This window comes from Copadichromis virginalis, linkage group LG15 (genome assembly GCF_057382275.1).
Source record: "Copadichromis virginalis isolate Kocher_CV1m ecotype Utaka linkage group LG15, C_Virginalis_male_GT1.1, whole genome shotgun sequence".
Classification (NCBI taxonomy): domain Eukaryota; kingdom Metazoa; phylum Chordata; class Actinopteri; order Cichliformes; family Cichlidae; genus Copadichromis; species Copadichromis virginalis.
The window spans coordinates 10,242,719-10,268,620 of NC_140632.1; the positions used below are offsets into that span (position 1 = coordinate 10,242,719).

Sequence of the window (25,902 nt, forward strand, 5' to 3'; positions counted from 1 at the left end):
CAGACAGCATAGTCAGAAGGAAGAGCGCAGGGCAAGCTAGTGAGACAGAAGCTAAGCTCTCCTTACAACATGAACCTCCCCCACCCTCATTCAGATCTGGCGTTTGGAATTATTTTGGTTTTCATGTGACATATGACCCTGAAGGTAAGCAGTCATGGACTAAAGTAAAACAGTATGTTGGATGTGCCATGCAATGCTCAATTACATGGGTGGGAACTAGTGTGTTAGCGCAGTTAGCTCGTTAACGTGTTGGCCGTCTAGCCCCACGCACGGGGCGATCGGCGGTAGCTCGTTAACGGAGATTTGCCATGTTGTGGCGTTAAGGTCATTTCAACGAGATTAACGCTGAATATAGCCCAGAAGAAGCGATAGTATAGCTTTTATTTTGGAAAGAGACATTTCTCTGTAATAAACTCTCTTTTCCAAAGATGAGTGATTCCTCAATCAGATACAGGGCTCGCAATATCGCTAGCCCTACGTCCTGGGGCTAGCGATTTTTTTCAGTCGGGCTACCAAAATCTATCTCTGCCCTGCCCGTCGGGCTATTGTAGGGATAATATATGTCAATGCTTTTGCATTCTTTCAGAAATGTAGCTGGGTAATTATGTCATTGGCATCGGTGAGCCACTGTCAATATGTGACATATTGAAATCGCGTTTGAATTTGCGCTTGTTTTTTTGCTTTCACTTTGCAATCGTGCGAACTGTGTATAGAGAGCGACAGCACTGATCTGTGAGTGATGATAATTTGCGCACCAATTCCTCTGACATCGTCTTATCAATCGTTAGCTTACTATGCAAACATGACAAGTGAAATCTCCCACAGCTTAAACATGTGAGAGGTTGATCGCGCAGAGAATCGCTGAGCTTATGTGAGTGTGTGTGTAAAAGCAGCAGGATATATATTTTAGTTCTGCTGAGCCAAATAAGACAGGTCAGGGTGAAGAAGTGACAGCCAAAGAAAAGCTTACCACAAAACGGAGAAGTTATGACAAATCAGACTATAAGGCAAAAAGAAAGTGCAGCTTTATGGTTTCATGGACAAAAGAATTTCTGTGGCTGCAATATGACGAGCTAAATAACCAGGGGTGCACATAAGTGGTCCGCAGGTGCGCATTCGCTGTCAAAATAAAAAACATGCACAAGGGTTAGGGTTAAATTTAAAAACTGTACTTTTGAGTTAAAATGTATATTTATAAATTTAATAAATGACAAATTAAAAAGGCATGAACATTTTTTTTGTATCGAAAAAATATCGAACCGTGACACCAAAGTATCGAACCGAACCGAACCGTGAATTTTGTGTATCGTTGCACCCCTACACTTTATGCGTGCAGCAACTGCAGTTTTGTGGGATGGACAGCTTTGAATGTGCAGCGTAGCAAAACCCCTGCATTTAAGAATTATGTAGGAAATATTTCTACTGAGAAAACTGACAGTTTAACCCTCCTGTTATGTTGCGGGTCAGATTGACCCAGAACAGAAGAGATGTCACATGTCATCTGCATCACTACAGAAAACGAAAAAAATCTAAATTGTAAAAGAAAATTGTAAAATAATCAATGCCAGTGTTTCTGACACTTTTGGATGAGTAAATTTGCCCCGGGTCAAATTAACCCAGGAGCATAATTGGTGTTCCTGGAAACCAACATAACAGGAGGGGTAAGCTGTTGCCTTGAGGTCCAAATTCCACCCTCCATCCTTCTCCTGCTTTATATATATTATATATATTAAACATCTATTCTTCCAAGCAATAATCATAAACTATGGTATCATGGGGGAGTAATTATTAGCAGCAGATGCATTTTGCTTTTGGAACGACAGATGAAATATCACACTGCCAACTTCTCAAACTTTATAGATGTTCTTTATTTTCAATTTCAGGCATTTTTGGAGAAAGGCCTTGCCTTTTACTTCCTGAGATTTCCTTTGGGAGATGCCTTGGGAGCGCGAAATACTATCACTACTTCATTCCATGCTACACTTTGAAACACTCCTGAATTCAGCAGAATTGTTGTAGTATTTCTGATGAGGCTTCAGAGAACATTAAATGGATCAACTGAAGGGTTAGGTGTATCTCTCAGGTCCTGTGTCAAGTCTTTCCTAGATTTTTTTCTATTTCTATTTATGTCTGATGCTCCTCAACTGCTACTCTTAGGTCAGCGCTGTTGCCCTACAGCGGGGAAGTGTCATGGTCCCAGCTGGCCCTGGAGAGTTTGCTCCTTTTTTCTTCTGTCTCAGTCTCAGTGTTAGTGGTGGGTTGGATTTTCTGTTGGATTTTAAGGCAGCATTTAAGGACTGGCTGGTACATACATTCTTCATCAAATCATTGTCACCAATGGGGGTAATCAGGCCCTGTGCTGAACTCATTTGTCCTGTTTAGAATATGCTATCAGTAATCTGATTCTCTTGTTTGCCCTTTAGTTAACTGAAGCTGGTTTATTCAGTAAGATCTCTCCTGGAAGATCTCATCAAGAAGGACTGCTTTCTTCACACTGGCTGGAATCCTTGGTTTGGAAAATGAATCTTTCATTATCATTGTACATGTATAACGCAATTGTGGAGTTACGTTTCTAAAATTCTGTTCCACCCATTTAACTTGATTTAACTTTTGCCATTTAACTTACCAGGATCCCTTCTTGTACCCCTCTCCTGCAAAAAGAATCCCCTGTCATGTTCCTGTTGAGCTGCCCTTACCTGAGTTAATTATTTCTGTTTCAGTATTATCTATGAATAAAATCTGTAAACTGCTGCCAGTGTCTGAGTCCAGTATTTGAGTCCACGTTCCTGTTAACCGACAGGAGGTTCTGGGTTTGAACCCGGCTTGGTGGAAGTGATCTGTAGTTTACTCTGGAAACACTGGTTGCCATCAAAACATGCCATGTTAATTCACTGCACAGGCTTCCCACTGCTGTGGTTCTAGGTGTTAGTTAAATGCAGAAAATTAAATTCCTTGCTGGGTTCAATCTGTCTTAAGTTCAGAAAAATGTTGAGCCAGAGAACGAGATCAGAATCAAAGAAAATCAGAACCACGTGTACAATGTGGAAAATAGTCAAGAAATGTGTAATTCTGATTACTACCAGTTTATTTTTCTTTCAAATAAACTCAAAATGCAACTTAATGGAAGAGATGAGGTCTGAAACCAAAGTTTTATTGTGAAAGTATATTTTGGTTCATAATTTAATTTGAAAAGATAGAAAATATAGATTGTGTATTTCCTATATTCATTACATGTAAACTAAAACATGTGTAGCCTTTTTTTAAATTATGGCTCACAGCTCATGAAAATCAGAATTCAGTAATAATAATAATAATAACTTTATTTATAAAGCGCTTTCAAACAAAGTGCTGTACAGCTATTTGAAACTACAAAGATGAATGAATAAAAGCGATAAAAAGCAGTACAAGTAAAAGCACAATAGAAGTTAAAAACAATAAAAATTTAAATTTAAACTAAAAGCCATAGAATTAAGACATGTAAGATAGGGTGAACAAATGTGTCTTCAACTTAGTTTTAAAAACCTCCACAGAGCATGCCTGCCTAATATCTTGAGGGAGGTTGTTCCACAAGAATGGGGCACGAAAAGAAAAAGCACGCTCCCCAACTGTCTTTTTTCTGGTTCTAGGAACCTTTAGAAGGCCAGAATCCTGAGATTGTAGAGCACAGGATGGAACATAAAGGTGGAAAAGGTCGGAGAGGTATGAAGGTGCCAATCCATTTAAAGCCCAGTAATACCCGGGGGACTAGTTTAGGTCACTGAATCAAGCAGGTGGCCCATATGCAACCAGGATAACACATAGGCCTGGGTTTGAATTTACTCTGAGGCAATTTCCTGCACCTGGTCCCCATGTTTTTCTTTCCAGCTAACCTGTATTCTCTCCACTGTACAATCAAATAAATGCAAAAAACAAAATACATATAAAAAAGAAAGAAAGAATTTCAGTAATCCAGCCTCTCTTGGTCTAATTCTGTACCGGCAACCACAGTCACGAGGAAGATGGCTGACTTGACAGTGTGGTCCAAAACCTCTTTTTAAATTAAAAAAGAAGGGAAAAAAAGAAATTAAAGGTCCTAGAGTCTGAAGGAAAAGCAGAGACAAGCAGAAGTCCAGTGTGTTCACACTCTCTGTGATGATTTGGGAAGCCACGTTTGATCAAATCTAAAGTCAACGCAGCTACCAGGGGATTTCTCAGCACTTCATGCTCCCATCAGCAGACAAGCTTGTTCGCAATGTTGATTTCTTTTTCCAGAAGGACTTGGAAGCTGTGAGGTATAGGAAAATGAGGAACACCTGACCCCAAAACACAGACAGGTCCCAATCTTATGTGACCTTTCAAGACTGCACCCTTGCCATGTTGGATCGAGAAACCCATAAATGGACTGGACATCAGTGTGTTTTTTTACTCTATTAGAGCCGTGGAGAACTCAGGCCAATATTTCACTTGAATATGTTGAGCCATGTTTAATTTAATCTCTAATTTGTGTTATTCGTCATGTTTGATCTTGATCTAGGTTCATCCTAAAAAGCAGGAGTCAGAAACTTCATGCAGAAGCGGCAAAAGGTCAGAAAATTGCCGCTACACACATCAAACAAAGCCTATCCCAGCTGGAGAGAGGCAGGGTACACCTTGGGTAGGTCGCCAGGGCCAACACATAGAGACAGACAACCATTCGCACTCACATTCACACCTATCGGCAATTTAGAATCACCAATTAACCGAACCCCACCAACCCCACTAACTGCATGTCTTTGGACTGTGGGAGGAAACCGGAGTACCCAGAGAGAACCCACCAGTATGCTTGACATTTGGTACAGTGTTCTGAGTTTTGAAAGCCTCACCTCTACTCCTCCAAACATGCTTCTGGATTGATTGCGGCCAAATAACTCCATTTGTGTCACATCTGATCATAAAACCTTTCTTCAGAAGGCATTAGGCTGGTTCATGTTGGCAGCTGCATATTTCAGTCAAGGATAAAGATGTTGATTTTGGAGTAGGAGCTTCTTTTTGATTGGCACCTTCACCTTCATGGTAATGTAAAACTCGCTTCACTGCGGACAGTTTAATAATAATAATGCATACTTTATTAATACCGTAGGAAATGGCTTAGTCCTCTGCATTTAACGCATTCATTCAGTGAAGCAGTGGGCAGCTACCAATCCAGTGCCCGGTGAGCAGTGTGTTGCTCAAGGGTAGCTGTTCGATGGATTTGAACTCCCGACTTTCCAACCTTCTGATGATGGGGCAATACTGTGCTACCTCTGCCGCAAGTTTGTGTTAACTTTCACCGAGTGTGAGTTACAGGAAAATCCAAAACAAGTTTAAACTTGTGCACCTAATTCTTGTTTTTAAAAGTCATTAAAGATGTATGCTGCACAACCACTGACCCCTGGAAAAAGAACAATTCCCACATTTACCATGAAATGTATTTCCTTGATGAGTATACATAAACATCCACTCATCAACCCAATCCAAATATCCTAACTTTATGCATCTGCTGTTTTTATGAGATATAAAATTCTTCAAATGAAAATACATATTACTCACAGTTTGAGAACAAAGAATTCGCGGCAGAAAAAAAGAAGCCCCCTCACAAAAACAAATGTGAAAAGAATTAGCTGAACAGCTGGAGGCATGACAAAGAATTAGCGAATGCCAGAAAAGCATAGCAGTCATTTATGAGTCAAATCATGATAATCATCTGAGTAATAAATGTGTCAACTAAGCTATAATAAAAATAAAACTCTCTAAAGGTCTGGGACTCGCAGACAGCATGTTTATATCTTTATAAGCTAAATTCTAATGCACACGTCTACACCACTCTCGAGCTGTGCTCGCCTGCTGTGTGATGAACCAGGGTCCATTGCTTTGCCTGAGGCAAGCTCATGCCTGGCTTAAAGCCAGAGCAGTTTTTCTCTGAAGCTTATGCTATGGGATTTGATGGTGTGAAAAAAGTTCATCCTGGGATAAAGAACCTTGTAGGCGTTTTGTTAAACTTTCTTTAACCTGTAGCTTATGGCCTTTAAAGCCCTGATCCATGACAAGAGGTATATTTTATTTACTTGCTGAGGCCATGGCCACATAAATGAATACTTTTGAAAATGCACGTTCGATCGCTCTGTCTTGTTTTTTCAGAGATGTGCGTTTCCCACCCAGAAAAGACCCACCTTGAAAGGGGATAACTTTAAAAACATCTCCACAGTAGTTATAGAAAATGTAGCTTTTGAAAAATCTGACCTTTCTAACCTTTTGCTGCATGTAAACAGGGCTTCTCACTTTCCTTTACTTGAGTCTGTTTTCTCTAACCTCAGCTTCCTTCCCCCGTGACGCAAGGAAGGAATGAAAGCGAGTTGCATTTTCCATATGGGACATCCCTCCTTAATCTTTTTTATACCTTGAAGTGACATCTGCCTGGTCATGACGCACAGCTGCACAGCCTGACATTCGGCTTTCATGAATTGCTCTGGACAGTCAGAAAAGTGGCAAATATTTCACCTAAAGTCTATAATTAGTTTGTAAAAGTTTACAGGCACAGTCAATCTATTCGGCTCTAGAATAGGTAGCCTTAATATTTGATGTAATAGCCTACTCTGCTGCTTGGTGGGGAAATAAATAAGTCACCATGGCTGAGCTGAGATGCTTGGAAAGGAACAAGATGCCTAGCTGACTAATAAAAAGGTGGCATGACATTTTTTATGATTCACTTATTATATAAATCACACCCTCCAAATAACTCCAAGGTGTAAAAATATGGTCACATCCTTTGTGTAGACATGGGTTTCGTTTTTCTTTCACCATCCACAATCAAACTTAGAGTGACCACATGCTTTCTACTTCCTACACGGGAACCGGTGAGGACAAAAGAAAGGACACGTTAAACAAAATCAAACACAAAATGTCAAATAGATTTTTTGTTTGTTGGTTTGTTTTTAATGTCACCGACTGAGAACCTGTGAGAAGCTTTGCTCTCACCGTGTGAAAATCCCTAATGTGGTATCAGAAATAATGTAGTCCTATATAAAAAAGGAAGGTTTCAGGACTCCCATAGGCCCCTTGCACAACCTTTAAAAGCAATAATTTAAAATAACTTGACGTAATTGCTTTCTGGCTGGTTTTATCAGTCTCTCACGTCATTGTGGAGGAATTTGGCTACTCCTCTTAACCATATTGCCCTCAAGGATTGCGAGCATTTCTTTATGCACAGCTATTTTAAGGTCCCACCACAGTATTTCATTCAGGCTGGATCATTGTAACACCTTGATTCTTTTCTTTTTCAGCCATTCTGGTGTAGATTCACGGCTGTGCTCATTGTCTTAACCTTACTTTAGTGCACAAGGTTTCCACAAGGTGGTGGGTCACCCCTCCACCACCGTGCTTCACAGTTTGTACTGATAAGCTGTGTTTGATTTTCACCTAATGTGGTGTTGTGCACTATGGCCAAACATCTCATGTGTCTGAAAGACATTTTTCCAGATGTTTTGTCATTGGTTCAGATTCATCTCTTCAAACCTAAACCATCCTGCCATGTTATTTTTAGAGAGAAGCTTTCTCTGTGGCAATCCTTCAAAGTAAACCATAGTATAACCATAGTCAGTGTTTTTCTATTTGTACTGTCATGAGCTTTAACATTTAACACACTAAATAAGAGTCTAAACATCTAACTCTTGGTTTGTTTTTCCAGTTTCTCAGCGCATTGCATGCTCCGACCTTGTTGTACATTTGCTGGGATGACCCCTCTTGGATAGTGGCATTGTGTTAATGTAGACCTGAATGCTTCAGACCAGCGAAGTTATTTTTTTTATAGAGATGCTCACACTTGCTGAGGATCAGTTAATCAAGTGCATTTGATTAGCACGACTTGGCTCCTATGGAAGCAATAAGCATGTACTTCATATTTCACAGGAGTGCACAGTCCTATGAAAACCTTTATGTTTGGTTTTTTGACCCCCAGCTGGTCGCAGCAGATGGCTGCCCCTCCCTGGTTCTGCCTGAAGTTTCTTCCTGTTAAAAGGGAGTTTTTCCTTCCCACTGTCACCGAAGCAGTTGCTCATAGAGGGTCATCTGGGGTTTTTGCTGTTTTCTGTATAATTGTAGGGTATTTACCTTACAATAAAGGGCCTTGAGGCAACTCATTGTGATTTAGCACTATATAAATACAGCTGAATTGAACTGAATTGAATATATAAGGAGTCCTGCTGTAAAGAAACTAAAGACTACCTTGAAGGAAATAAATACTTTGTAGGATGATCCACTAGAATCCCTAACCATTAAGCGTTGTCACAAAATTCAAAATATATTCTCTGGTTTTTAGAGATACCTTCTCAACATGAAAAAAACATGAGAAACTTATCTCTAGTTAATATATAAGAATGCAATAATGACTCAAATGACACCTTATAAGGAGACGGGTAAGGTGTTGTATCCCCTTACCCTCCAATTCAATTTATAAATCGGGCATTCAAGCACCCTTTGTATTGGATTTCTGTATCCCTGTACTTAACACAGACCCACTGCAGATCAGTGATTCTTTGTAGGATGGAAAACATCAGTGGAAGAGCTTTCTCATCAGAGACCCCGTGAACCTTTTTTTTGAAAATGTCAGTTGAAGTCTGCAAGAGCAAACGTTGGCTTTGATTTAAAATGCATTCAAACAGCTGACACATTCGAAGTGATGCTGGCCAACAATCAATATCTGGGTTAGAGGTTTGCAGACAGTCAATGAGGATTTAAATAACTGGAGAAAAGCTCCAGGGATGGACCTACTGTTATGCAGGAGAGAGGGCACGAGGAAACATTATTACCTAATTGCCAGGACTCCTGTGGGATTAGTTTACAGCGCAGTAGCACAGGAATTACTGTTAACTCAGAAAACCAGCCAAACAGAAGATCCACAAAGTCTTTAAGCAATAAAGTGTCCTTGTGTGCAGAAGTTTATGTTCCCTGTGTTAATTCATTTTGCCATAACATTTGACAATCCACTCATTAGATTAGATTAGATTAGATTAGATGAAACTTTATTAATCCCTCGGGTGGGTTCCTCCGGGAAATTCAGTTTCCAGTAGCAAAGCACCGAAAGAAGTTGCATGTTACAGATACATTAAGGGGAATGAGAGTAGGGATATAAGCATAAATGCACCATATATACACATATATAGATACAGAATATACAATATGGATAAATAGGATTGCTCATTTGAGTGAGTTTAATGCACAGTGATTATTGCACAGTCAAATATAAGAAAGAGACAAAAAACAAAAAACAAATATTGCAGATATTGCACCGTGTAGAAAAGCCCCTACAGCCCCTATGATACAGGTGACAGCTCAAAGTTACCGTGGGCTGAGTGTGTTTTGTCAGCTGTGTTAAACTTGTTAACGTCAACCTTTTCCATGAACGGTTAGTTTCTGCTTCATAACATCCTCTTCCTCCGACTGGCTTCAAAACCGGAAATGAATCATTCTATTATAACTGTTATAGGTACTATAATGGAAAATGTACTCCTAAAAAAAAAGCAAAAGGTGTACTTTTTATACTTGTTTGTATCAAAAAAACGAAACATTTAAACACATTAATACAAATCCAGACATCTATAGCTCATGGACATCAGCCTGGGATGTGACAGCAACTATAATACAGACAGGAATATGGCATTCCCACCTTGTGGAGTTCATCTAATCAGGTCCTGTGTGCTGTTCTTATTATTGTTTCCTTTGAGGCCTCTCTGTACTGAGCATTGCTGATGCAAGTGTCAGTCAAACATAAGGGAGTCACTCCAACATGTCCAGCACACTAAGTTCTGTGGGGCTGGGAAGTCTTTGCTGAACATAGTAAACCTGCTACTCTCTGTTTATATCCAATGGTTCGTTGGTTGCTTTTTCACTCATCTTCACTTCACTGCTGTTGATTTTCTTTACTCATTTCAGGTATTACCAGCAAAATAGTTGCATGTTTAATCATCTGGGAATTTACCCAGATTTATTTATTTAGACAGAGATCTTGATATACCCCCCCTCCCACACACACACACACACAAATGTTCAGCACAAAGTTACGCTGATGGGGGAGGTGCTGAAATCAGGGTGAGTGTCCATTTAGTGAAGGTAAACGAACTCCAGAGGCCCAGTGAGTCCAGACTGACGAAGGAAGGGAGGCAGGGAGGCAAGCAGGCGAAGCGAGAGGACGGGCCCTTGCCAGTGACTGCACAGTTTGGGGGACACTCCTCTCTTGTGGACTGGGCAGTATACCCAAACCTTGTCGCCTGGCATGAAAACCCCCCCTCGGCACTTGGTGTCGTAGGCTCTTCTCTGTCGTACTCCGGCGCTGGCCAGGGCCTGGCGGGTGTAGTCATGAACCACCTGCAGCCGCTCCCTCAGCCTCCTGTAGTAGTCCATCTCTGGCCCACCATCAGCGTCCGGAGCTCCTGTTCAAACATCAGAGCGGTAGGTGTGCACTGGCTGGACTCCTGAACCGCAGTCCGATACGACCAAAGGACCAGGGGCAGATGTCAGTCCCAATCCCGCTGGTGGCGGCTGGTGAGAATGGCGAGCTGGGTGGCCAGCGTGCGGTTGAAGCGCTCAACCAAGCCATCGCTTTGAGGGTGGAGCGGTGTGGTTCTTGTCTTCTCCACCCCCAGCCGCCGGCAGATCTCCCCGAAGACCTTTGATTCGAAGTTACGCCCCTGGTCACTGTGGAACTCAGCCGGGACCCCAAAACGGGTGAACATCTCCTCCACCAGCTTCTCGGCCGTCGTCGTTGCGCTCTGGTCCGGCACCGCATAGGCCTCTGGCCACTTCGTGAAATAGTCCATAGCCACCAACACATACTGGTTCCCTGACTCTGTGATGGGAAAAGGCCCTAGGACGTCCACTCCCACTCTTTCCATTGGGGCCCCCACCAGGTACTGCTGAAGGGGGGCAGTGGAGCGTTGAGTTGGGCCCTTCTGTGCCGTGCAGGTGTCACAGCAGTGCACATGAAGTTCCACATCCCGTCGACAGCCAGGCCAGTAGAACCATCCCCTGAGGCGGCGGAGAGTTTTGGCGTTCCCATAGTGTCCTGCCCCCACCGAGTCGTGGACCAGCTCAAGCACCTGTGACCGCAGCGACCAAGGCACCAACAGCTGCAGGAGATCTCTGCCCTGACCGGGAGCCCGCCATCTCCGGTACAGGAGGCCGTCATGGGTCTCAAGATTGTTGTGCTGGGAGTAGTAGGCCTTCACCTCGGGCTCCTGTCCCGACACCCCCGTCTCAGCCAGGCCCCCACCTGAACCAATGTCGCGTCGGCCTCCTGCTCCCGCTTCAGCTGCTGCGTTGTCAATGGGAGCCACCCCCCTCCGCCAGCTGTGGCCTGAGCAGTAGCCACCCCCAGCACCTCCTGAGCCCGCTCCCCCTGTCGCAGGCAGTAGCGGCACTCGACGGCTACGCAGGGCCGTCTGGAGAGCGCATCAGCGTTGCCATGCTGTTGACCTGCCCGATGCTGGATCTCGAAGTCGTAGCCCTGAAGGACCTCCAGCCAGCGGGCCACCTGCCCTTCTCGGTGTTTGAAGTTCAGGAGCCAAGTCAGAGACGCATGGTCAGTGCGCAGGAGGAACCGGCAGTCGTGCAGATATGGCTGGAAGTGCCGCACCGCTAGCACTACGGCCAGCAGCTCCCGCCGGGTCACGCAGTAGTTCCTCTCGGCTCGCCCCAAGGCACGACTGAAGTACGCACCACCCATTCTCCAGCCTCGTCCTGCTGGGAAAGGACCGCCCCGACTCCTACATTGCTAGCATCAGTGTCCACAATGAAAGGTTGCCGGGCGTGGGGGTAGGCCAGGCCTGGGACTCTGGTGAGGGCCTCCTTCAGCTGTGCAAAAGCCCCAGCACAGGCATCCCCCCAGCCAAACAGCTGTCCCTTGTCAGTCAGGCGGTGGAGGGGGCTGGCCATCGTCGTGAACCCCTTGATGAACCGATGGTAGTAGGAGGCTAGGCCCAGGAAGCTCCGCAGTTCTTGGACATTCGAGGGAGTCCGCCAGTCCCGGACTGCAGCCACTTTTGCGGGGTCAGTGGCGACACCTCGAGCGCTGATCACATGGCCCAAGAACGGGGTCTCTCTCACCAACAGCTGGCATTTCGCGGGGTTGAGCCGCAGCCCAACTCGTTGGATGGCACTCAAGACCTCGCTCAGGTGAGACAGTACACTGTCGAAGTCGCCACCGTGCACCAACAGGTCATCCAGGTACACAACGCAGCGGCTACGAGGGATATCCACGAGCACCCTCTCCATCAGCCTCTCAAACGTCGCTGGCGCATTGCAGAGCCCAAATGGCATGACCCTGAACTACCACAGGCCCTGTCCAATGGTGAATGCAGTCTTAGGCCTTGCTTCGGGGGCTAGCTCCACCTGCCAGTAACCACTGCGTAGGTCGAGGGAGCTGAACCAGCAGGAGCCGGTAACGTAATCTAGGGCCTCGTCGATCCGCGGAAGCGGGTACGAGTCCTTCTTGGTGACTGCATTGAGACGGCGATAGTCCACACAGAACCTCGGGCTGCCATCCAGCTGAGCGGCAGCTGCCCGACGCCTGTCTTGTCTGGTCCCCTCCGCTCCCTGCTTTTGGCCGCGCTGGAGGGCAAAAGTCTCTGCGCCAAGAGTGATAGCCAGCTTCGCGATGTCGACGCAGGCCCCCCAGCGGCTCAGCAGATCCAGGCCAATGATGCACCGGCTGCGTAGTTCTGGTCTTCGGGGCTGGTGCTGGGCAGTCACGCGCCACGTGGCCAGGCTCATCGCACCGGTTGGTCGGTTGACGAGGACGCCTCCGGGGCACCGAAGCCTGTTCTAACGTTTGAGTCTAAGGTTTATTTTTTAGCACCTGACAGCTCTTTTTTTGCTTCTCATCCGTAAATACTCTGCATATTCTTTCACGTGATTCAGTTTATTTTGAAAAGTCTCAACAGGATCTTGAGCTTTATTGTGAAAGGTTTATGTGGAAAATAAACAAGCGGACAACGCATGAGAACAGGCGCTTGTCCGTCTGTAGTGTGGTTATATTAAATATAAGAGAAAGAGAGAACTTTAAGAAATTAATATAGCCACTACAGTGACCATCAAAACGATAAAAAATATTGCCTTAAACAGTTTATTTTGCGACACCACGAAACAAATGATAGCGTAAAATGAAACGATAGATGTTTTTATATCGTCATCTGATATATACAGTGTTGGGGAGTAACGGAATACATGTACCGCCGTTACGTATTTAAAATACAAAATATGAGTAACTGTATTCCGTTACAGTTACCGTTTAAAAAGGTGGTATTCAGAATACAGTTACTTTGTTGAAATAAATGGATTACACTGCGGTACTTTCCTGTTTCATTTTGTCACGGGTCAGGACTGTTTGGGTTTTGTTTGACAGCTACGTTCTGTCGTTCCAGGCGGCAGCGTTACGGTTGCCATGGTTACAGGGCGACGCTCTCTCTCTCTCTCTGCGACTGTGGTCGTGTCCAAATTCATGGGCTGCATTCTCCTGAGGACCCGGCCTTCGCGGTCTACGTGGGCCGGGTCCTCAGAAGATCGGGTAGGCCGGAAGTAAACGGCCGTGAAATTGGACGGTCTAGCCTTCTGATTAGCGTCACCGCTGTCTCGGTGGAGTTTAATAAACTCAGCCGTCTGCTCCTTGCTGTCTAAAATATAACAGGACACTGGAGTAAACTCTCGGCCATCTCACACTTCTGTTTAATCAGTTTTCTGTTTGACGTTTAGTCAGCTGTGTAAAAACCAAGGAGGAACCCACCCGGGGGATTAATAAAGTTTTATTTTATCTAATCTAATAACTTTAATCTCAGCCAAACCGATTTACTCACGAACAAACAAAACACTGAAAAAAGCCCAACAATAACATTTTTAGGTTGTCTAAGTGACTTATATATTACGTTTGTCACGGCCGGGCGGGTTACACACAGTAATTCGGCGTGCCCGTGTGGCGTGCTGGCTAGACCCAAGCGCGGCGAAGGCTAGCGGTGGGTTTGGAGCAGGCACGCAGTTATTCTAGTAACGATCAGTGCACGAAGCGTGGCTTCGGAACGGTCGTTACCGGCAGAGAGCGAGCGGAGCCGGGAAGAGAAAAAGGATTGAAGGGATAATCACTCACGGTTGCTGAATCAGGCGGAGACTGACGTCGGCAGAGTTTCGGAGCTCCTGACACGAAGAGAATGATGTCTGAGCGGCGAACAGGTGGGTGGCGTCTCTCTTTTAACCCCGGCCCCGTGATCAGCTGATCACCGGCTGACAACGTTTAACCCGAGCAGCGAAAGTCCGCGGTGATCTGAAAATGATGTGCCGGGAGTTGTGCCATTCTCGGCCGCATCAGTAACCCTCGAGCTCCCGGCTAGCTATCGAGCTGGTGGGTAGCAGACGTCTCCGAAAACGTCGAAGCACTTTAGCAAAGATGCGATATCTTGATAAACCGAGCAGATATTTGATGTTTACACAGCTACTTTCTCGCCTGAAAATATGTTAAAAGTTTATTTCGTGACCCAGAAAGATTAATAAGAGTAATTTTTAAAACTTAGTAGCGGCCGCCATTAGCCGGAAACTGGAGCTTGGCTGGGCCGCGCTATGAATTCTGGGATATGGTGGGCCACGAAGGACACACCCAAGCCATCCTTCAAATTCGGAAAAAGGAGCACGCATTTGTCGGCTGCATTCGGAGGGGTCTACGAATTTGGACAGCCTTCGGCGCGTCGCTGTGACGTAATCGGTCTACAAATGCGGCCTCAGGAGAATGCAGCCCATGAATTTGGACACGACGTGTGTTTCCTGGGTGAGAGAGCGCCTTTTCGTTGTTGTTGTTGTGCTAAGCTAACAGGCAGAATGCTACAAGCATAGCTCTAAAGAATGTAGCAGTGTAGTCCGTGTTGCAGGGAGAATGGACTGCCATACACGTTATGGGTGTGTGAGCGCGAGGAGGGAGAAAAGGGGGAGTGGAAAGGTACGAGATGTCATCGAGGAAAAACGGGAGCTGGAAGCATGTAAATATAATAATAACCACTTCAGCCAAGAAGAGTGCCTGACGAGCCCAGTTGTAAGTAAGCTATTAAAACTCGACTGTACACCGTGTTCGTGTTTTCCTCCGAAAACAATAAGTTCCGTTGGAGCAGTCTTTCAACGCCTCTCTCTGTCTCTCGCAAGAAAAGTTGACCCACACAACAAAGTAAAGCTATTTTTCGGCTACAAGCCGACAGGGACCCTGCCGTATTAGCCAGAGGTCCCTTTACTACAGTTCGGAGTCGCGGACCTTCAGTAATAGTAATAAATCACACAGCAATAGTACATTCACGTAGTTGTAAAAAGCATGATAATATATTAAGTAATCCAAAGTATTCAGAATACGTTACTGTCATTGAGTAACGTAACGGAATACGTTACAGAATACATTTTGGGGCATGTATTCTGTATTCTGTAATGGAATACATTTTAAAAGTAACCTTCCCAACACTGGATATATATCGTTATGTCGAACAGCCCTAATACAAGACTTGACTAGACACTAGATTAGACATTAGTTAGCCACCGGGACTAACGAAGGTTAGCAGACAATCTGGCGAAGAGCACTGGTCTTATATACAGCCATCGGCGCAACTTTGTGCTGAACATTGGGGGGGTCAAGATCTCTGTCTAAATAAATAAATCCGGGTAAATTCCCAGATTATTAAACAGGCAACTATTTTGCTGTTAATACCTGAAATGAGTAAAGAAAATCAACAGCCTAATTATGCAAGATAATTCCTAATTTTATTGGGGGGGTTATATTGGTTGGGTCTGATTATTGGGGATGGTCATAACCCCCCTAACCTCCCTGGAAATTACATCCCTGTAATCTCCCAACCACGGAGATTAGTAGCAGGTGTAGGCAATGAAAAGGCTGAAGAGGCTCCACTCAAGGGCAGAGACCAGAGCCTGGAGGAAACACACAGCCACTCAACCGGACCATGACATGGTGTGCAGCATGTCCTTAAAATAACAGAGGAAACTCTGCAGGTGGAAGACAGAATAAGAAGTAAATTGTGGAGTAGCCTCCTCAGAATCTGGACCTCATCATTACTGAAGTGGCTAGAATTTGTCTAAACAGAAAGCCTTGATCCAAAAATGAAGCCTAAACTTTCACACCAGCCTCCCATTTTCCTTGCAAAAATACAAAGAAATGATGGGTAGTTTAAGATGCAGTACCGTATCTTACAAACAGGGTCAGGTTTTCTGTCAAAATAATAAACCTATATCCTTATAGTACTCACGATGACTGTAATTATATTTAGGAATCCACTAAAGCAATAACTATTCTCATTGCAATAAAATGATCCTACATTGCAAAGGACAGGTGCTTAGAAACCAACTCAATGGTAAAAATCAGATCCATGTAACTAATGCCCACTAGCCATTAGAAACCCAATGGCAATAAGCAGGGGCCACAGGAGGAGACAGATGCTGCTGATGCTATATCATGAGTGGGAGACTGACTAGAGTACATTCCTAAAAATAGCTGAAATACTACACATATACTGAATTAGTGTGTGGACACTTTAAATAATGTGCATAACATCACTCATATATGCTGGTTATGAACACTCATTCACTGTGAAGCTGTACAGTTTAATGAAGGAACAAGTCATGTTTCTTCTCCACCATCATCTGTAACACTTCTAAAACCTAAAACGGATTAATGAGATGATAATACTTAAATGGTAGGTGTTTAGACAGAGTTATTATTTGGTGGTGATTCACATCCTGCACAGACCTGCCTTGGGGTTGCAGTGTTATTAAATAGTGGAAGCAATCAACATCAGCGGGGAGCTGAATTACACTCCTAAGTGCTGTAGGAATGCATCATCTCTGTTTGTTATAACCTTTATTTCTCCACTGAAGAGGAGGCTTAGCAAGCATGTCCTTTTTGTTTTAGCATTCGCATCCAGTAATGACTCAAATTCACAAGCAGGCGCTGTCCAGAACAAACACCACCTGCAGAGCAGGGCCACATGGAGGTTAAGCAGGTTAAAACTGCGGAGAGAGGAGAGAATAGCTCCCACTTCAGAATGCCACTTCCTGTCTCGCCTTCAAGCTACAAACATCATACCCCTAAATATAACCAAAGAGTTATACTTCCTTATCACTGATGATTATCCGAGCCTTAGGCGGTTCAGGAGAGTTGTGATCTGGAAGGTTTTATCTTTTTCTCTTCCTGCCGACAGTGATGACCGGGATTTGTGATGTAACTAAAGGGCTGCCAGGAAATACATTCATCTAAGTAACTAGTAGCCTTTCAGCCTTTGGTGTGTATTGGTGATATTCATAGAAACTAAGCATCATTACCTAAAAACAGAGGTAATATTTTGTGTGAAAATGCTGTATATAAAGTAGAGATATTGATTTTACATTTAGGCGTATTAATGCAATATTAGAGTATTTAAAGGTTTATCTGAGGGGGCTAAGATATTTTAAAGATTGATTCTTGTATAAGTGGTTAAATAATCAGCATTTTTAATTTTATGCTTAATTCACAATTCACCCAAAGCTTTAATATGATTACTGTAATAATTTCTTTGTTTTTCTATTTGTTACTGATCAAATTTTCTATTTTCCAAGTGTGGCAGTGCATGGCTCGCTAAAACACTTTGTGAAAACGGGATAAGCTGTGGTCAAAGCACGTCCAGGCGGACCCAAAGGGAAGATCAATACACTGTGGTCCTAGAGACTGAAGCTACAAAATTTTCTAAATAAAGAAAGCAAGACTGCAATCAGCAGAGGTTCTTTCACAAGAAGGCTGCAGTTTCAGTGTCGGTGTGTCCTCGTATTTCACAGTAAAGGATGGAAAATTTAGCTATTTGCTGATCAATCCATTAGGAGATTAGTGGGAGTATCAGAAAATAGTATGTAAAGGAGATGAGCAGGAGAAATAATGACACCACAGTGTATCAAACCCACAGTGAAGCACCGAGGTGGGAAGATTCATGTCTGGGGGTGTTTTGCTTCTCCAGAGTTGGAAAACTCCACCGGATCAACTGCATCATTAGAAGCTTCAAAGCTTTACTGGCAATATGAGAAAAACAAAGCAGACCAAGAAGCGCTGACTCTGAATGACTTTTCTACACAGTCACTTCAGCCCTATTTAACATGTAACAACAGAGAAAGCCAGGAATTCCTGACATGACACGAAGCTCTTTGGATGATTTTCAGAAAGTGAGGGGCAGGGAGAGAATGAACTATTCTCCGTGAAAAAAAAAGATTAAATTCAAAACAGATGCTAAAATTTCTTCACAAGCAGTCTCACAATTTTGGGTTTAGTTGGTACATACGTTTACCAACCACGTTATTAGCAGTTTGTTCATGCATATATCTAATCTACCAGTCACATGGCAGCAAATCTTTGCATTTATGCATGCAGAGATGATCAAGACGAGCTACTGAAGTTCAAACTAAGCAAACTAAGAATCTGCATAAAAGGGGATTTAAGTGACTTTGAATGTGGCATGGTTTTTGGTGATGGGCAGGCTGCTAGGGTTTACAGAGAATGGCCAAAAAAGAGAAAATATCCAGCGAGCTGTGGTTCTTTGGGTGAAAATGATGCCAGAGGTAAGAGGAGAATGGCCATACCTCTCCTCTCCTGTTAGCTAACAGCGGGAATTAAGGCTACAACTCACACGTGCTCACTAAAACTGAACAATAGAAAATAGGAAAAATGTTTTCTGGTGTCATGAGTCTCAGCTTCTGCTGCAACATTTGAAAGTTTTGGTCACAAATCGGTGTAAACAACATGAACACATGGATCCATCCTGCCCGGAATCAGTTCAGACTGGTGGTGTCTGACATGAATGCATGACACGTAACACAACACATCTTTGTATGTGCATCGCTCATTAGATATTTGTGTCAATGAGAAGGTGAACAGGTATATCTGATGAACCTCCAATGAAAAGGTGGCAAAACTTACTTACTAGGTAGTCAACATAAGACAATAACGTATCATTTTAAGGTCATTTGGGCTGATTTTTCTGTTTTAACTGTATCATAAAGTAATAGCTCACATGTTTGCAGGTAGTCAGAAAAGACTGTTGCTTATTGATGAGTAGTTGAAGGGGGCAGACTGTGGATGCTTATATTAAGAATAGCCAAAGACATAATTAGGTCACGATATGTGCATTTTTTTCTACTCTTGCTTTGTATAATGGCAGTCAGAGGAGGTATCCTCAATACGGTCAATTCAGGCACATATCTCTGACTTTGAGCACAGCAACCTGACCCACATGCATCTGTAATTCAATATAATAGACCTTTTTTAAAAATCATATGAGCATCTTCTGTCTCATTTTTCACTCACTGTGTCCTTTCAGCTATAAAATGATAACAAATAGCTGGAGATAGGCCGGTTTATGAAAGGAAAGTGTTCTATATCTCTTACAATGGGTGCTTGTTCTCCACTTGTGCTGTTCTGTGTGACTTGTCCTTGTGCACCTAACCCTGCAGCAAACGAGCGGCAGAATGTGTTTGGCACTGGCACTAAAGCTTCAGCTGCACAATATTTCCATTTTAAAAGCACCACATGTGTTTATTTCTTTATTTGTGTGTATCATCCGCACTTGAGGTCCACTCATGACGTCCAAACAGTGAGTCAGGTCCTTATAATGAAGTTTTCACGCAGGGATACATGCACACCTTGTCAAAACGAGAACCACAGAGAAACGATCCAATCAGTCAAATCGATTGGCACCCTTCACTGTTGCTCAGAGGATAATGATGTCAGTGATTAGAGCTGACCTTTGAGGGATTTAAAGCGTGGACATGGGTCCGCTAATGAACAGCAGTTGTGTTTCTTTTTAATCAGTATACGATAACGTAAACATGCTTTCAAGAAATGCAGGGTACTTATAGGGTTTCAAGACTGTGTCGCAATCAGAGGAGGATTACAAAGAGGGGGGGGAAGTTAACCAGTTAACCACAGCCTCATCACCCGGCTGATGAAGCCAGCCTCGCTATTGATTAAAAAGTGTGTGGGAAGCGTTTAAACATACCATACGCAAAACTCCACGAATGCACGACTCCTCCCCATCAAGAGAAGGAGCAGGAGACCCTTTACCTCAATCACACCCCGAGGCCTTGAGACGCTTTACTTCACATGTCTATAAAAAGAGCTTTCCTCCCTTAAGGAAGCAACAGCAGACCCTCTCCTACTGAGCATTTCTCAAAGAGCAGAGAGAAAGCAGGAGAGGAGGAGAGGGACCACAGTTTAGAGTCACCAGTCTGGAGGATCTGTGGACAAAAGGAGTGACAAAAGCAAGAGGAGAGAAAGCATCTGAAAAAGGTAACAAATATATTTATATGATTTGTTTTTTTAAACTTGCTTGTTTGGCGTGACTTGTTGGATGAGCTCAAATTAACTTATTTGCTAAACTCCCTTATTCATGGATTTGGGAATTTCTACTATTTTATATGATGTGCTTGCAGCAAAGGATACACAGTTATGATGAATTCAGCTTTCCTTTAATGTAAACAAAAGGTGATCTAACTTACAAAACAGTAGAAATCATTTCACACGTACAATTTTGCATTTATTTTGATTGCAGCGCTCATGCCTCTTTTATCGGAGTCTGTCTGTGGAGAGCACAGCTCAGCTGTGAGTCATTCAGTAGGAAGACGAGTCTCTGCCAGACTCGCAAAGACAATGGCTCACCGAGGACTCACTCTTTAGAATAGTGAAGGAGGAAGTGAGAAAAATCCAATACCCCGGCAAAGAAAAGAAAAAAGATTGTTTACATCTTTAAACGGTTAACACGCCCAGGGAAAAGTTTGACAAGTGAGACAGGATTTTTCTCAACATCTGTGAAGCATCAGATGACTGGCAGTGTGTCGGATTTAACCAAAAGCAGTGAACATGGGGTTTATATACTGCACTTCGGTTTCATATTATAGATATTACCTTTTTATAATAAGAAAGCTGTCCTCGAGACTGATTGGAAATAGGAGAGTATAGAAAAGAGAAAACGCAATAAGAAGCATGAGAGGATATTCATCCTCATGACTTCAATAACCAAATTGTTCATATTCAATTAAGTAGCACACTTCAAAATGTACTTATTGTTGTCATTGTTGTGTATTTCTGTTAAGTTTTATTGAGACAATTAGATTCATTTTTTCCTGCTTGGTTTCCAGGCAAGAAAACAACTCTGAGCTCAGAAAATGAAAGTATTTTAGGGTCTATTGTGAAATCCCTGCTAGAAATTTATGTCTGAAAGGAAGTCCTTTATCAGAATTATTAACAGTTCCTTTGGCTGTCCCTGAACACAAGCAGCAATACTGTTCTCTCTATTCTCCCAACCTAGTTATAGTCTGTACGCTGCAACAGGCTGAGAGAAAGAAAGAAAGAAAGACAAACAGCTCCCTAATGTCTTAGCATGCAGTTTGGTCAAATCCACTTTTATTTATTGCGTCCGATTTCAGAACTCCACAACCCATTGGGTGATGTCAAAGTAGCTACATCTGTCTTCAATTAGTCAAGACTGAAAAAAAACATTGCAGTCCTGCTGCTGAAAGACAAAAGTTGCTTCATAGCTCCTTGCGTTTTCAAAAAAGGAAGCTTAAATTTATTGGCAGTAGAATAACACAGCCTTGCAGCGGTAGACAGTGACATCAGGATCCCAGCTGGTTGCTCTCTGCACACAGAGAACAGTGCTGTGAAAAAGTATTTGCCCCCCTGCCTGATTTTGTTTTCATTCAGTTTTTTGTTTTTGCATATTTGTCACACTTTCACAACATCACATATTTTTTTTAAAATTGGACAAATATAACCCACATTAATATAAAAATGCATTGTGATCCCAAAGAATTCTGGGAAAATATTTTGTGGACTGAAAAGACTTTCTTTTTTTTTTTGGAAGGTTAGAGTCCCGTTATGTGCAATGTAAAACTAACACAACATTAAATAAAAAGAAAATCATATCAACAGACAAACATGGTGGTGGTAGCGTGATGGTTTTTGCTGCTTCGGGATCTGGAAAATTGATAGAACCATGAATTCTGCTTCCCGAACATAAAATCCTGAAGGTGAATGTCAGGCCATCAGTTCATGTCTTGAAGCCCAACCACACTTGAGTTTAACACACAAGCAAGTCCACCTCTGAAAAAAACCTAAAGGAAGGGTTTGGGGGTGGCCTAGTCGGCGCCTGGACTTAAATCAGACTAAGATGCTTTGGCATGACTTTAAAAAGACTGTTCAGGCAAACCCTCTAATGTGTCTGATTTAAAACAATTCTGCAAAGAAGAGTGGACCAAAATTCCTCCACAGTGACGTGAAAGGCTCGTTGCTAGTTCATGCTTCGCTTGCTGCCAAGGGTGTTCCACCAGTTAGTAAGATTAGGAGCAATTACTTTTTCATACAGGGCCTTAGGTGTAGGTAAATTAAATCATCATTTAAAAAAAAATCTTCAAATCTATTATCTTCATATATTTTCAGTCTAAATCTCACATGAAATTAACCCATCAAGGGAACAGAAGACCCTGCCCTGTCCCTCCTCTGTTTTGAACCTCATCAGTCCTGCTGATCGTTTTGACACAGTCCTCGGTGCTGAAGGTTCATCCTTTGAAAAATAAAAATAAAAATACTGCCACATGTTTGACACCTTCAAAATAAAATACATGTGCTCCTGATAAACAAACACCAAAAAGAGAACATAGTTGTTTAAGTTCACGTGTTTAAGTTCATGACACACCAGCTACAAAAGCTCGGCTCTCTGGCTATTTCGAAGGTAGTGTTCAAACACATCACGTTACATAAGGACGGGCGGAAAGTGTTACGCAAGCGCAATTATTAAGAGACACCTACTGTATTTCTTCACAAAATAACATTTCAAGATGACTAATGAAGATTTTTGTCTGCTGAGACTCAAAGCTTTCCCCACTGTGGCTTCACTTCTGCAGCTCCACCCCAGTCGAGTTGGTGTCCTGTGCACCGGGCTGAAGATGGTGTGCCAGTGCTGGTTGTTGGTGGCGGTGATGGCATTTGTGTGCATCCCCGGGTTTGAGTCAGTATGCTGGGACAACTCCATCTGCAAGGACCTGAGCAACAAGGCGAGGATACTGGTAGGTCGAACAGCCCTGCCACTTCTTTTAGATCGTCATCACTGGCCAAGAAAACTTATCGGAGCCCTATGTTGCACATTTTCATCTCATCCGTAAGCGCAATGTAAAACATATTTAATGGAATCTGGTCAAATTAAATGTAAGTAAACCTTACATTTTAATCAAAATTATCGCTTCCACTAATCTTTTTTTTGTTAGTGTCAAGGTGATGAGTACTTAGAAGTACTTAGAAAATGGAAACTTAAAACTCAGAGCATATAACATTACTTCCTTTTCCCCCGGCAAAGCCAGGAGATCTGTGGTGATAGTGAACAATTTCATTCTTTGACAAATAAGTTGATGTGAAAGCTGAAAAGATGAGTCAACACAGTCCTTAAATGTAATTTCTTGTTTCTTGTTTCTTGAGTTGTCCATGTGATAATAGCCTTAAGTGGGTGTGTTTGGATACAGAACAAGCTGCAGTTATTTTATCAATGCAACACTAAATTTAAAACCTAGAAAAGCCATCTGTAATTTTTAACACCTGTAAGCAATAAAGGGGATTTTTGTTTGTTTGTTTGTTTGTTGTTGGTTTTGGGGATTTTTTCCTATCATGCCAAGTCTTATGACTTCACCAGCAGCTGTCAGGGAACTTCAAGTCTTCCTGCTCTGTATGACATTATCTTTGCCATTTCTTCCACACAGGACTGTGTTCACCTCTGCATGTCTGTGATCCAGACTGAAATCCCAGAGCTCAGTGCATTGGCCCTGAAAGTTGACAGTGATGCTGATGCTGGTGATGGTGGTGGTGATGATTATGATGATGACCTCTTACTCAGAGTTATTCTAGCCACACTGGCTTCCCATGACAAAATATCCGAGTCAGATCTGAAAGCCCGCAGCGACGAGCGGCGCTCCTACAGAATGGAGCACTTCCGCTGGGGCAAACCAGCAGGACTTAAGATGCGAGAGCCAAAGCTTAAGGCCCGCAGTGACGAGAGACGCTCCTATTCAATGGAGCACTTCCGCTGGGGGAAGCCCTCGGGCCGTAAACGCCGACCTGTTAAAGTCTTTGCCTCTTCTCTGGAAGGAGGAAGCTCCTCTGAGGGCCGTTTTCCCTTTCAGGCTCGCAGACAGCTGAGCAGTAGCGAAGATGAAGCGGAGGGGGACATTGATGGAGGAAGTAATGAAAATCAGGGATTGCTGAGGGCCAGGGACAGCTCCAAATCACAAAGCCCCTTGAGCTTGCAGGAGAGGAAAGATAGGACCTATAAGATGAGTCACTTCAGATGGGGCAGCCCACCTGCATCCAAACGTAACGGCGGCTTTATGAAGCCGTGGGAGGAGAAACCTCAGGGGCAGCTGGCCAAGTTCTTCAGGAACATTTTAAAGATGTGAAGAGAATAATGGGATAAATGGAAGATTCAGCAGGGGAGGCGGATAGCTCAGAGAGTCAAATAGCCATTGCATGTTAGTAACCACATGTCTTAATTTTAAATTACACAAACTCGTTGCTATCTTTTAGCATGTTATTGAATGTCTTTCACCGACGCACCCACTGACTGCCTTCAACTTCTTGGCCTCGAATCCAAAGCATTCTGAGAGCATACTCATCTTAACTTTATGAAGAATCAAGCTGAACAGTGACCGTCACAGCGAGGTCAAAGGTGACTGTAAGGAAATAAATTATTGAGACAGTTTTTAAAAAGTCATGTCTTTATGTAAATAAAAAATAATATTAAAGATCCTGTTTGTGGCAAATAATACATGGAATCTTTTGCCTAAGGTCATTTATTAAGCAAAACCTTGATGAGAGCTGACAAGTTGTGAGCTCTCATCAAGTGTGAGTTGTTATGTCTGTCAAACTGCGTTATAGGGCATTTTTAATGCATTGAACTAACTGGAACCCAATCTAACAAGGAAAACATAATAAATAAATAAGATCTGAACGCCTGGAGAAATGTTGCTCAAGGTCACTTAAAAACAAACAAACAAATAAACTATGAAGACACGAGGGGTGACTCAATACTTTTACCCAGGACTGTGTCTTTAGACAAATCTGAGGATTTAGGGGAAGGGGAATGGACAAAATTCTGAATATTAAGACTGATAAAATACAAGAAAAAGGATTTAAACGTTTTTAACAACAAGGTGAGTTTGAGTTTCTTTTAAACTTGTGGGTATGGTGGAGTATCCTTTATTCAGAGGTAATGATTTGAGTATCTTTTACTGGACAGCAGTGGAGCACCTTCTCTACCAGACTCATTCAGCTCCACTGTCACCAGTATGGATGCATGAAATCCTTCATACCATTTTCATTAAACCATTATAATAGAATGAGATAAATAATTTCTTATTTTTTTAGGACTTACAGAGTCCATGAATGATTGTGCATAAGTTTAATGAAAATGCAGCCAGACTTAGACTGCCACCCACTGGACCTGAAGCATAACCACAGAAAATCAGCACTACTCTGAGCTTCAGCTGCTTAATTAATTCTTAATTCTCAGATTGTTTAATTTCATAGCCGACTGTGACACCAGGCTCAGAATACATAATAGTGTGACGTGAATTTGAGCTTGTGAGTTCAGATCCTTGAAAATGCTACACTATAGGAAAAATGTGCTACTCATGTGCTGGGAGATGGATCACGTACTCAGATGACCTCAACAGGAGGTAATTGAATTAAACATTACTTTGAACACTGCGACTACCGAACAGTGGTGCCGGATTTAATGAGTCGACGTGGTTTTTACCAAACGATGATCCCCTTCTTCGTCTCAGAGAGTTTCCATTAGCAGGCAAATTAAAACGAAGACAGAC

The 25,902-nt window shown here is 43.0% G+C and overlaps 1 long non-coding RNA gene and 1 pseudogene across 2 annotated transcripts; both read left to right on the forward strand.

Annotated features, from left to right (window-relative positions):
- LOC146691840 (uncharacterized) lies at positions 1-2,750 on the forward strand. Its single transcript, XR_014915095.1, has 2 exons — positions 1-144; positions 2,424-2,750. It is a non-coding gene; the product is annotated as an uncharacterized LOC146691840 (long non-coding RNA).
- A 17,313-nt stretch (positions 2,751-20,063) lies between these two features.
- LOC146691841 (pro-opiomelanocortin-like) lies at positions 20,064-24,863 on the forward strand (annotated as a pseudogene). The gene is made up of 3 exons (XR_014915096.1): positions 20,064-20,326; positions 22,939-23,100; positions 23,785-24,863. The product of XR_014915096.1 is annotated as a pro-opiomelanocortin-like (transcript).
- The last annotated feature ends 1,039 nt before the right edge of the window (positions 24,864-25,902 follow it).